The 13,395-nt window shown below is 39.2% G+C and overlaps 1 pseudogene; it reads left to right on the top strand.

Moving 5' to 3' along the window:
* Positions 1-839: 839 nt before the first annotated feature.
* LOC109674771 (N-lysine methyltransferase SMYD2 pseudogene) lies at positions 840-2,977 on the top strand (annotated as a pseudogene).
* The last annotated feature ends 10,418 nt before the right edge of the window (positions 2,978-13,395 follow it).

The following is a 13,395-nucleotide window of genomic DNA, read 5'->3' as shown; positions in this document are numbered from 1 at the left end:
TATGATGGCTCTTGTCATTGACTACGATAACAAATAGCTTAGTACTTTATGGCAGGTTAGGTGGATTCTCTTTGTCCTCCATTGATTCTGGAAATGGATATCTTACTATAGACATACTCCAATTTCATGAAGCTTTTGACCTCCTTTGAACAAGCTAGGCATTTCTGATGCCTTCCATAATAAAAAGCAAAGTAAATTCTATGTTCTTCTCTCCAGTATAACTGGGACAGACAAGAGCACAAATGTTTCTACATCAGGTAAGTAGAATATTCTGGACATGAGATGCATTTCCCAGATGCTCTTCAGTGGAGGACTTATTGCACAACTGTCCACAGAAAGAAGCTGGCTGCTACTTCAGGGTTTGCCTTGGTTACCAAGAACAGCCCTACTCAAAGGCTTGACTGGTCAAAATAAGAGATATAAAGTCCTGGACATTTTGTCCTGCTGAAAGTCAACTCTGATGGGCAATATTTGCTCCCTATTGTGTTGGCTGAGGCTGTGTTTTGCTTATGCCAAAGGCTTTCTTTCCATTCTATACTGTTTATTTTTCCTCCTTTCCACAGATGTTGATCCTTAACAACTCCTTATATACCAAATTCTGCCTGAACATCTGCTTTTGGTCAGCTCAACCTGTAACACAAAGCAAGGCTCTTTCCTTGCCAATCACATATGCCTAGAACAGCTATGAATTCTCCACATTTGAGATTGGTGATTTGGGTTAGGTTTAGTACACACATCCATAATCCCAACTACATAGGAAGTAGAGATGGGAGGATCTCAGTTCAAGGCCAGTCTAGACAAAAAAGTTAGTGACATCTTGTCTCAAAAAAACCAAATTGATGAATCATAGCTGTTGCCCTAATGTCATTGTGACCAAAAAGGGGACACTGGCAGAAGTAAGGAAATATCTACTCAGGAGAAGTGTTTACCAGCAACATTGACCTCCTGTCTTCAACAGAAGACAAGAGTGATCAGTTTAAGAGGCTCCTATTTCTTTACCTGTGAATGCCAGGAGTGAACCACCAAGGAAAAGTTCAAGTCCAAGGTGGTAATTCAGAGGCTCAATGAGTCCCCAGTACTGTATGCAATTAAGTATTTTCGAGCTTGTAATAATAACAATGGTGGTATTTAGAATGGAATGGTGAGAGGAGAGGGAAAGCAAAGAACGTAAATAAAAAGGGAAAAACAAACAACTAAAAAAAAACCCAAAACAAACAAACAACAGCAAAAAAACCAGTGCCAAAGAAATAAATAGAGAGAGATCATGTACTAATCAATAGTAAACTAAACAGGCATTAGATAGACAGAGAGAGGATAAAAAAAAATCCCCAAGTTCAAATGCAATAAAGTTTCAGTCTTAATAATTTTGGTGTTAGTCCCTCAGCCTCCAATCCTGCAGATGGTGTCTCAGAAGTAGTTCTGTCATTGTCTCATCAAAGGGGAAAAAAACAAAAAAACAAAACAAATAAAAAAACAAAAACAAAGCAAAACAAAATATCCCAAGTTCAAATGTAATACAGTTTCAGTTAGTCCTTCAGCATCCAGTTCTAGTTCAGTCATTGTCTCATCAAAGGAAGAGAGAAAAAAAAAAAGAGTTTGGCAACAGTTCTGTGAATGTCTATCTGAGTCTGCGGCTCACCTGCCTGCTACTGTCAGCCTGCTGTTGCTGGAGGCTTTATTGATTGCAGATCTCAGGAGTGAGCTTATCACTCACCTAGCCGCGCTGGCTTTGTATATTTAGAGTTCTGCTGGGTGCAAATGCCACTGTTACAAGTTTTCCCCTCTCGAAGCACACTGGGGAGGTGGCGCTATGCCTGCCTTCTCTGGCCGGCTTGTTTTTTTACAGTTCATGTGGGAAGTGCCCCTTCCCCATTCTCCAGTGGAGCTTTCCTCACGACAGCCACTGTTACAAGCTTTCCCACTCCAAGGTTGCTGGGTGGGCCCTGCCACTCCTGCCCTCTCTGGCCCACTTGTTTATTTATAGTTCTGTGAGGGATTGCCCCTCCCTCCCTCTTTGGTGCTCAGAGTGCCCCGCCCTCTTTGTTACGTGTCTTTTGTTGTTGTTGTTTATTATTCAGTTTGGTTTTTTTCTCTTTTTTCCCTGGGTGGGGGTCAGTCTGTCCAGGGGGCTATGCTGATCTGGCCCAGGGTTGTTTGTGAGAGTGCCCCGGTGCTGCTTAGCTCACCTGGTGGTCTGCTTCTCTGGAGCCGGTAGGAGCTGGCATCTGGTGGCGTGGGACCCACCTGGTTTCTCCATTTAATGTGAAGTGGGGATGCTATGTGCAGACTGAGGGTGTGGAGGAGTCAGAGTTTTGCCCCTTCTTGGTGGTTTTTCCTGCAAGGTGTATCTCCAGCATCTCTCCAAGATTTTACTTTAGGAAGCACGCTTTCTGCTTCCTCCCTCTAGTCGCCATCATGGAATCCCTCAATGAGTCCCCAAAGGTAGACTCCATCTCAGCTATAGTCAGATATACATGCAATGTCATTGCAGAATTCCAGAGGGCCGAACATTACAAATCCCCTAGTGGGCTGCTAGAGATGTGTGAGCTTATCCAGGAGAAGGTGAGCTCTGTGTTTGAGGACAGCAACATGTGCATGTTGCACGTAATGTATGAGAACATGGGCACCTGCTTGTATGTGCAGGACTGGGAAGGAGCCCGGTGATGTGGACAGAAGATAATAAGCCCTACAGTAAGCACTGTCCTATGTACTCCCTGAATGTGGCCTTCATGTAGTTGAGGCTGGGAAGGCTGTACATAGGGCCCAGAAACAAAACTGCAGGAGGGAAACCTTGAAGAAGGCTATCACAGTCATGAAAGTGGTACATGGAAAAGATCATCTGTACATTTCTGAGGTCAAACAGGAAATTGGAAGCCATGGAAACTATGCATTATTTCGGCTTTCATTCAAAACTTTACAAGATTTGAAGGTTTCAAAGCTTACACATTACTTCAGCATTTCTGAAAACTCACTGTAATGAAAACACTTCTTTCACTGAAACCTTGCACATCCCATACTTTGAGGTTGGTCTTAATGTTTAACCTTCACATCAAATTAATTTCAAATGCTTTCTTTTTTCTAAGAGCTAGTGGCATGGCTTTGTATATAACAGACTTTGGGCAGATCAAGTTTTAAAATGCATTTAGTTTTCCTACCATTTCCAGTGCCATTACAATATTGTCTGAATAAACTTGAATGATGAATAAAAGAGATACAGTTAAAAAAAACCCCAATTATTCATCCATAAAGAAGAGTGAAATTATGTCATTTGTAGCAAAATGGTTAGAACTGGAGATCATGCCAAGCAAGATAAGCCAAGTTCAGAAAGGCAAATAGTGGATATTTTCACTTATATGTAGAATCTAGACAATAATAGCAATAATACGGCTGTGATATGACTGTAAAAGGGGAACTGTTTTGGGGGGAACCACTAGGAGGAAAGGGGGAAAGGAGAGGATGATGGAGGTGAATATGATTGAAGTACATTATATATATAAGTAAAATTGCATATATGAAAATAATACAATGAAACTAACATCTATTAAAGAGGGGGAGGGGAAGGAGATATGTTAACAAAGAGTAATAGAGGGGATGAATTTGATCAAAATATGCATGTATGGAAAGTAAACCCCTTTGTATAATTAATTTACATCAATAAAAACACAATAAACAAAAAACAAACTAAACAACCTCCAAACTGGGTGTGGTGGTGCATGCCTGTAATCCCAGCTACTCAGGTATAGGGAGGAGATGGTATTTTGAGGCTAGCCCTGGGCAGAAAGCATGAGACCCTGCCTGAAAAATAAGATAAAACAAAAAAGAGACTGGAGCATGGCTTAAGTGGTAGAGCACTTGCCTAACAAACACAAGACCCTGAGTTCAAGACCTGTACTGCCAAATAAAAAAGTAGAAAAGAAAAGAAAGAGTGGTGGCACAGGTGGTGAAGGGGGATAGCACCTGGCAGGACCATAGAATTATGTATTCCAAAGACACTGAAACCCCCATGGATGTTGGAGCTAGAAGGACCCTTTGAGTTTATCAAATCCAGCTCTTTTGAAAATGCTGGGTTGAAAATTGGAGAGTTGTCTTGAGAGAGTGGCTGTTAAGCTGACATAACAACATGAGAGTGTAAGGGGCTCACTACTCTCTGCGAGGAAAATGTGAAGCCTTCAAGGAGAACTGGGGCTGGGTCTCCTGCAACATGGTGAGCAAGTGGGTCAAAGGGAGGCTGGAAATTGGCCTGGTGCTGTGGAGTAGAAGGCTGAGGTTTAGGAAATAACCACAACCTCATATGGGATGAGGTGAAGGAGTGTCATTTCCATGTGGGTGTTATGGTTTGAATATGAAATGTCTCCTATAGGCTTGAATGCTTGGTGCCCAGCTGGGGGAGCTATTTTGGAAGATGGTGGAAACTTCTGGAAGTAGGGCTTCACTGGAGGAAGTGGGTTGCCAGGACATGCCTTTAAAGGTTATAGCTAGTCTCTGCCCCATAATTTTTCTGTGCTTTCTGTCCACCATGAGGTAAAGACACTCCTCTACTACATGCTTCTGCTACCAAGACGTTCTGCCTCATCATGGGCCCAGAATCACTGGAGCCAGAATTTATGGACTGAAATCTCTGATAAGCCAAGTGGGAGCTCAAAGGTATTTGGAGGGCAAGACCCACAAAGCGTACTGTAGGGGGTGACCACAGTCATAGGGGTTCTCCAAGAGCTCACAAATCTCACTCCAGATGTGAGTTAGTTTCAAACATCAATGTAGCCAGAAGGAGCGAATATTGGCTCAGTGCAGGTCAGGAAAACTTCTTCCTGCTTTCCTTTCCCCTTCAAACTACCAACCTCTGAGAGGAAGCCATAGCTAACAAGTTGGGGAACAGAAGGAACTAGCAGATTAAACTGGGAGCATACGACTTATGCTCCTCTCCCAGAGAGAAGCCTGCAACAGCCACCACCAGAGAGGTGCTAGGTGCTGAGATATGCTTGTTTGGAGTTTTGAAAAGTTAACATTACCTTGTCTTGTCTGTTATTTACTTGGTGGTGGCTATTCGTATGCCTTGAAACTACTGGGAGATTTTTATTTTCAAAGAGAGAGTCTGTGAAGCTTGTGTAAGATTTTATTCAAGGAGGGGTGGGCACAGGGTATACATAGAAAGAAGCAGACAGAACACGTGCAGAGACGGTGTTGAGAAAGAAAAAGTAATGGAATGAATCCATGAGAACAGTGCAGTGGTCAATAGTGTGGGCTGGGTAGCCAGATCACCTGGGCTTATGTCCTGTACTTATTAGTTCTTTGAACTTAGAAAAGTTACTGAACAGAGTTACTGTCTCTGTTTCCTCATCTGCAAAATGTGAATAATAATAAAACTGACTTCATAAGGTTAGTATAATAATTAAATTGGTTAATTCATAACAAGCACATAGAACAGTGCCACGTGCATAACAAATGCTCTTATGAAAGCTATTATAGGTCTAGTTCTTTTATTGCCCCTTATGTTCATATACAGGAGAATTCCAGAGATGACCATTCCATAGTTGACAGTAAAATCTAGGATGTTAAATGAGTTTTCTCTCCTGTTGAACCAGGAAAGATTAGCCTGTGCCCTCTAGTCCAGAAGATATAAACTTATTATTATTCTGTTGATAGCTCGGGAAATTTCCTTCTTCCTAAAAAGGGTGTAATGTATGCACAATTGGCTGTGTAGACACTAGCAGAACACCCTTGTAGGCACAGAAAAATGCTATTTTATTTTAAATGGGTGGGGGGGACTTTCAGTCTTCTCAGAAGCCCCTACACTGCAGCTTAGTTTAAGTTGGATTTCATGAATGCACCAACAGGAGGCGCTGTTCCCGTGCAAATCTAGTAGTGATAAGACAGCATCCAGGGCACTGTACCCTAAAGTGAAGGTTTAGCATCATTTAATAACGATTTTGAGTCTGTTTAGTTGATAGACATGGTTTGTGGATTCAGTGTCAGCTAATAAAAATTCATTTTCAGTTCCTTACCCATGATTTTAGTCTGTATGTTTGCAATGGAAGAGGAGTGGAGGTCTAGAGATTTTTTTTTTATCTCTTAGAAAATGAGATGTCTAATGTTCAATATTTGTCTAGAGGTTTCCAAATGTTCAAAACAGAATTTAAAACAAATTTAAAGAGAATTTGATATTTACTTTCTATACCAATGAGTCATGAAATTTGTTGCTTACTCTAATCTATATACTCAGTGTTTAAAATTAACAACCCATTTTGTACCATATGCACTTGAGTTAAATGACAGCCCCGTAAGAACAAGAACTTCAAGATTGTATACCTTAGTTTTGCATTGTCAATTTGCTGATCTCTGTCTTGTCATTAAAAATAATCTGAAAATATAATTTTTTTCAGTAGTAGGAAAATGAGTATAGCAATATATTTTATATATGAATTTATATATGGTCAAATTATTATAAGTAAAGAACAGATATTGCCTTAACACTGTGGAAATCTTAGGCATACACTTAAATTAACTGAAGGTACATAGTTTGGGTTTTTTCAATGTATTTTTACCTCTGTGAAAAATTTTTGAGTTTTGAAAAGGATATAACTGAAGTTAATGACTTAGTCATTCTGTGTACCATACTGGCCTTTGAAAGAAAGATCTAGATTGAGTGAATTTACTTAGCTCTGTTTTCCATCAGCTGCTATCGCTTCACTGAAAACCTTTGAAGGAGATTTTCTCTAGCTAAGTTTCTGACTCAATCAGGTCATTAGCCAACTTTCAGCTGTAAAGACTAGGCAGTATCTTAACCCATTTCTTGCTACTATAACAGAATACCTGAGACTGGGTAATTTATAATGATTAAAATTTATTGGCTCACACTTCTGTGGCTGAGAAGTCTGATACCAAAATCTAATAGTATCTGGGAAGGGCCTTCTTATTGCTAGGGGGGCAAAAAAACCTTACCTCTTTATTTTTGGTAGGACAAGGGTTTGAACTTAGGGCTTTTCACACTCTACTACTTGAGCTATACTTCCAGTCCATTTTGTTCTGGTTGTTTTTGGAGATAAGGGTCTCTCAAACTGTTTGCCTAGATTGGATTCAAACCTCAATTCTTTTGATCACAGCCTCCCAAGTAACTAGGATTACAGGTGAGCCACTGGCACCTGGCTCAAACTCATCTTTTTATAATGGTACCAATCCCACCTGTGAAGGTGGAGCGCTCCTGGTCTAATCACTTCTTAGAGGTTCCATATCCTAACACTACTATAGTGACAATTAAATTTCAACATAGGTTTTGGAGAGAAAAAACATCAAACCATAGCAGCAGCCACTCTGCAAATTTAATTTTCTGAAGTTTCTTTCACATTTGGCCAAGTGATTACAGGGAGGAGCAACTTGTTCAAAGTTCTTTTTGTCACAGGAGAGTGTTTACAGTATTGCTATGTTGCTGAGCATTCAATGCTTCTAATATTAGTTTTGTAAGATGCAATTAACTATTACACACAGAGGAGAGCATGAGAATGTATGCTTTTTAAAAACCTAAATTCAAGGAATGTATTTTATAAACTCCTGGTCTCATACATTAAATATTAAAATACATAAGCAAAAGTGTTAGCCATCATACATATTTTAGTTAGGCAGTAGACTCCAAGCAATCTAGGGGTGCTAGAAGAAATAGCCATTAATTTAATTACGTAATTTAACATTGCTTATGTGTTAGTTGTTTTGTCACTGTGACAGAATACAAGACCTAAGCAACTTCAAAGGAGGAAAGACTTAGGCTCACTGTTTCAGTTCATGATCCCTAGGCGCTGTGGATCCTGAACTGTGGTATGAACATTGTGATGGGAAGAATTTGGAAGAGCAAAGGCACTCACTTCGCGGTGGGATGGGTCTTTTTATGGTGTGTCTGCCAGGAAGTGGAGAGACAGACAGGAAGGGTCTGGGGACAAGTAATACCCTTCCAAGGCACACCCCAGTGACCTGCTTGGTCCAACTAGGCCCCACCTCCTAGTTTCCACCACCTCCCAATAAAGCCATCAACTTATAAATTCATTGATGGATGAATGCATTGATTAGATCAGAGTCTTTGTGATCCAGTCACTTACAACAGGCCACCAGTTGGGGACCGTGCCTTCAACACATAAGCCTTTTTGGGGGACACTTCATATCCAAACTATAATAGTATAATTGTACACAAACCTAATGGCATGTCTACCTGTCATTATCCATTTTGAGTAATGGTTTTCTGTTTTTAGGTCTGGATATTATTCAGTCAGAAATGGAGCTAATTGGTTAGTCAGTGACTGAGAATTCTAATGCACCACTACAGCGAGCGTGCAGTCAGATGGTAAATGGTGCCATCCTCAACCTGAAATCCTTTGTCCAGAGCGGGCTGGCAGAAATTTCCTCTGTAAAGAGATTTAAGCCAGTCCACTTAAATGTCTTAATCAGAGTGTGCATCCACAGGAGGCCAGAGCTACCAAAGAAACCTGTGGCCCTTGCTGTTTTCCTCTTGATTATTTGCTGGCTGTTTGGGTGGAGACAATGGAGTAATAGACCCCATGGTTGTCATACAATTGGGGTTGTGACATTTACCTTAAACAGAGTTCCAGGTTGTTGCTGCAGATTTAGTCGGCATTTCAGATGGTTTTCTAGCATTTTAGTTGAAAGAGAGAGGGAGATGAGAGATGAGAGAGAGAGAGAGAGAGAGAGAGAGAGAAAGAGAGAGAGGTGGAGGGAGGGAGGGAAGAAGAGGCAGGAAGGGAGGGAGGGAGGTAGGAGTAGAGAGGGGGAAGGAGAGCGAGAGGGATAGGAATCATTCTAGTTTCTCTTTCTCTTCATATAAAGTCACTAATCTCATCATTGGTTTCACCATCATGGCCTCATCTAAACTAAATTATGACCCAAAGTTCCCACCTACAAGAACCATCAAACTGGGGCAAATTTGAGGGGCACAAACACTCAGTTCACAATAGGGGTACTCAGAGAAGACGTTTTAACTTACAGGAACACATTTATGGCTGTTTTTATACCTACTGGTAAATAAACATTTGTGTGTATTCACAATTCAATTTGACTTGTTTTCATTTAACGTACAATCTGGCAGATGGGTGGAGGGGAGAACACATGAGTTCCTCAGTTCTCTAATTGTCATTGTCAAATTTAGCAGGTCCTATTCTGAGAGCAACAATTTCATCTTGGATCTTTCAATATCTTTTCAAACTAGAGGAGCATTTCTTCCCAACTGCATCATGCTTTTCCTCCAACAAACTCAAACCAGGTAAATAATGTGAGAGCAGTTTAACTTCAAACATGATCTTAAGAGATTTCTTCATGCAGAAAAATGACTTTATTTTCCCTGAGCTCTGAGTCATAATGATGGTTCAAGACGATCATGACAGAGAACTGTGAGGCATTGAAAACTGTTAAATGATATGTAGATTGAATTGGGAGGATCAGTTAATTGTTTAATTCTTAGTTGCTCAGATTCTTTCTGTAAGAAGCTTTAGAACTAGATTAAGTTTTTATGTTCTTGAGCTGGAGACATGACTCTAGTGGTAGAGCGCCTGCCTAGCAAGTGCAAGGTCTTGAGTTCAAACTCCAGTACTGAAAAAAGTGGCAATTTTTCATATTCCTGGTCTACAAGTCTGAAAAGCATTCTTTGACAATACTTGGGTTTGAACTCTGGGCCTCCTTGTCCTTGCTAGGCAGATGCTCTATCACTTGAACCATGTCCCCAGGCATTCTTTGGTGTGTTACATATTGCAATGCCCACAGTAAACAAATTATTTCTTTGCAACTTATTTTTTCTATTCATTAGTCATCCCTTAAATCTTATTTACAGGTTTATAGTTTGAAGAGGGTGACCATTTTGAATCTCTTTGTACGGGTACATGTTTTTCACAACTACTGACATTATTGACTCATGGACCAGGTATTTGCAGTATGCAGCTTGAAGCAGAAATTTGAAAAATGAAAGAAGACAAGTGTATAAAGATTCAAGATGCATACTGGTAAGAAGTGAGTAATATGTATTTGGCTATTTGCTTATGCTAGGCTATTTTCCTTGTCTGTTAAAATTCACTTATTTATAGACCCAAGTACAGTAACGTGCAATTAGAAACTTAGGAAGTTTTATTTGATCATAATATTTTAAAACAACATCTCAAAGTGCTCTGAGGCAGTAGATCAGGCAGCAGATTTCACCTAAAGAAACCGGGTTCCCTTCTCCCACATTGGAAGTTTGCTCTTCTGTCCAGTGAGCTTATTTGCCAGGGAGGAATCAGACCTATGACCTTAGAACTGAAGTCTCCTCCTCAGCCTCTCCTGTGGACAAATTTCAAGAGCATTCCATCAGACCCGCAGATCTGAGGGCTTGTGGATTCTGTTTCACTTTTGTTCAGTTAAATTCTCAAGTTTCTTTGTAAGTTTAGGATTGATTATTATTATTATCTCTATCTTACTTTCTAATATTTTTTGTTTAGGTCTAGAATAACAGTGTGTTTGTTATTTGATTGTTTTTGGTGTTTCTGCTTCATGACTACTTGAAAGTGGAGATCTTACCTTTCCCTGAAGTAATCTAAAAAGGTTATCAAATACGTTTTTTAATCAGATACTGCCCATGTTCAAGGAACTATGCTAAGTGCTCTAAACAACAACCAAAGACACTCTGCTCTTTGCTTTTTAATCCACAGATTGCACTTTTGCTCTATGATTATGAAATATTCCCTCAGATTCTGAACCTGGTTAACTCTCTTTGAAGTTTAAAAACATGCCTTTTGAGTCCTTTGTAAGGTTATCCTTGGATTCCTTCTTTTGCTTTCTGCATAATTTCTGGTTCGCACTTTAATTTCTAGTTTGAATTTGCTTCTTTCTTCTCCTCTCTTTAGCCATCATTCTAATTTAAAAGCATGCTTTCCTCTCTTAATACTCCTCTACATCTACCCCTAGGTCTTATTATTTCTTTTCTTGACCTTTATTTATTTCAGGATTTTTGAGAAGATGTATTGGGTTGTCTCTAGGCTTCTTGAGCCTCCAAAAGACTCCTATTCAAATCGACAATTTTCTTTTGCCCTTTATCTGAACTTGACATTCAATATCTTATAATGAATCAAAATTCCCCCCTGATATTATCTGACTTATTCTTCAGTGTTACATAGCTCAAGTGGCCAAGTACAGAACCAACCCAGTTTCTACAACCCCTCCTTTGTCCAGCAAGTTGTTTCTGTAACAATTATTTTTCTTCAATGTGACCCAAATTTAGCTTCCCACCTTTTTTATTGGGGGGGTATCAGGGGTTGAACTCAGGACTTTGCACTTGGTAGGCAGGTGTGCTACCGCTTGAGCTGCTCTGCCAGTCCTTTCTGTGATGGTTGTTTTTGAGATAGGGTCTTACTCTGTATTAGGATTATCTCTGCTTGCCTATGTAGCTGGGGATGACAGGGGCACACCACTGCACCCAACCATTGGTTGAGATGGTGCCTTGTGAACTTTTTGCCCAGGATGGCCTCGAATTGCAATCCTCTCAATCTCTACCTCTCAAGTAACTGGGATTACAGGATTAAGCTACCACACCCTTTTTTTTTTTGGTGGTACTAGAGTTTGAACTCAGGGCTTTATGGTTGCTAGGCAGGTGCTCTACTGCTTGAGCCATGCCTCTAGCCCTTTTGTTTGATTATTTTTTGAGAGGGTCTTATTTTTTACCCAGGCTAGCCTAGACCACAGTCCTCCTGCCACTATGCCCAGCTATTGGCTGAGATAGGGCCTTCCAAACTTTTTGCCCAGTGTGGCCTTGAACCGCAGCCTCCCTAGTAGCTAGAATTACAGAAGTAAGCCATTGTTGCCCAGCTTAGTTTCTCATTTTGAATGTATCTGTATTATTTTTTTAAAGAATTCTTAAATCTCCCAAATCCCATTGGCTGTTCTGATTTCCTCAAAGTTCTTTTATGTACATTATATTAAAGCTCTTGCTTGCTTCTTTCCACAGAAAACTGTAGGAGCACACACACACACACACACACACACACACACATTCACATGCACACGCACACGCACAGACATTAAAGGAAACATATCTAAAGAAAAACAATCTAATTATCGTGATCTTTAATACTGCAGAGGATCATGTGTGAACTTTAAAACAGAAAATGACTTTAAAATAAGGTGTCTTTCATTAGTAGTCTTTGGAAGTAAAGAAACATATTGCAGGGTATTTCTCTATGTTAATTCTGTTAGGATCATGCTACAATAAAAATTTAATCAAAATTGTCCTGACTTTCAATGGAATAAATTATTTTTCCCACATGTACAGAGTTATAAAGAACCATAGACTCTTAGTTGTAATATTCAAAACACAAACCAGAGTAAAAGGGAGGCCAGAAGTTGTTGGTGCATTTACGTATTGTTTTTGCATTTATTTCCTAAGGGAACATAAATATATTATGGAGGAAAACAGAAAGAGGCAATGCTTTCATTCTCCTCCAAGCACAGTAAAAAAAAAAAAAACAAAACAAAAAAACCTAACGTCTTTTTTCACAGACTTTATGTCTTCATGCTTGACATTATGAAGTTATGAAGAAAAAGCCCCAGTAATTTAAAATGGAAGAAATGGTAAATACCATATTTTCTGGTGTTGACTTTTATAAGCCTTTAGAAAAGTATTTAATAAAACAGATGGAAATAAATTCACTTTTGTGGTATTTTTAACAATAAAAGTTTTAATTTGAAATAATGTATTTCAGTTTCAAAAAGAATAATTGTATAAATAACCAAAATAAATTCTTGAGTGCTTTTCCTGAACCCAATTATTCCCTAAGGAAGTTTCCACTTCATAACATAAAGGCTAATTCCTTCAATAAAAGGCTCTGTCCCTCGGTCTTGGCATTAGGGATTGGATAGCCTGTGAGATGATGGCAGTGTTCTAAAACTAGCATTCAATAGTTGAAAACACACATTTGCTTTCTGTTAAAGCTTATAAATTCTTAATTTCTATGACTTTGCCTACATAAAGCTCTGCCAACATATCAGCTCAATCACACTAATAGAATCTGGAGAAATAAAACTCATTGAGTTCATATTCATTTAGTCAATATATATTTTATTGAAATGTTACTATGTGCTAGATATTATTCTAATCACAGTAACCCAAACAAACTTCTTTGAACTCATGAAGCTTGGATTCCAGTAGAGAATACAGACAAAAATTAATAAATACGTAAGTATATATATTTAAGCCTCTAAAATAGTTACTAGCATATATTAGGCACTAACAATTTTAACAACAACCACTTTTATTGAAGTGAAATTTACATAAAATGTGGTAGGCTGAATAATGACACCTCAAAGATATTTGTCTTAAAGTAGAATCTGTTATTGTTCTTTCACATGGGTGATTGAGGTTACAGATGAAATTTAGAT

This window comes from Castor canadensis, chromosome 1 (assembly GCF_047511655.1).
Source record: "Castor canadensis chromosome 1, mCasCan1.hap1v2, whole genome shotgun sequence".
NCBI lineage: Eukaryota > Metazoa > Chordata > Mammalia > Rodentia > Castoridae > Castor > Castor canadensis.
This window is presented reverse-complemented; position numbering and strand designations above follow the sequence as displayed.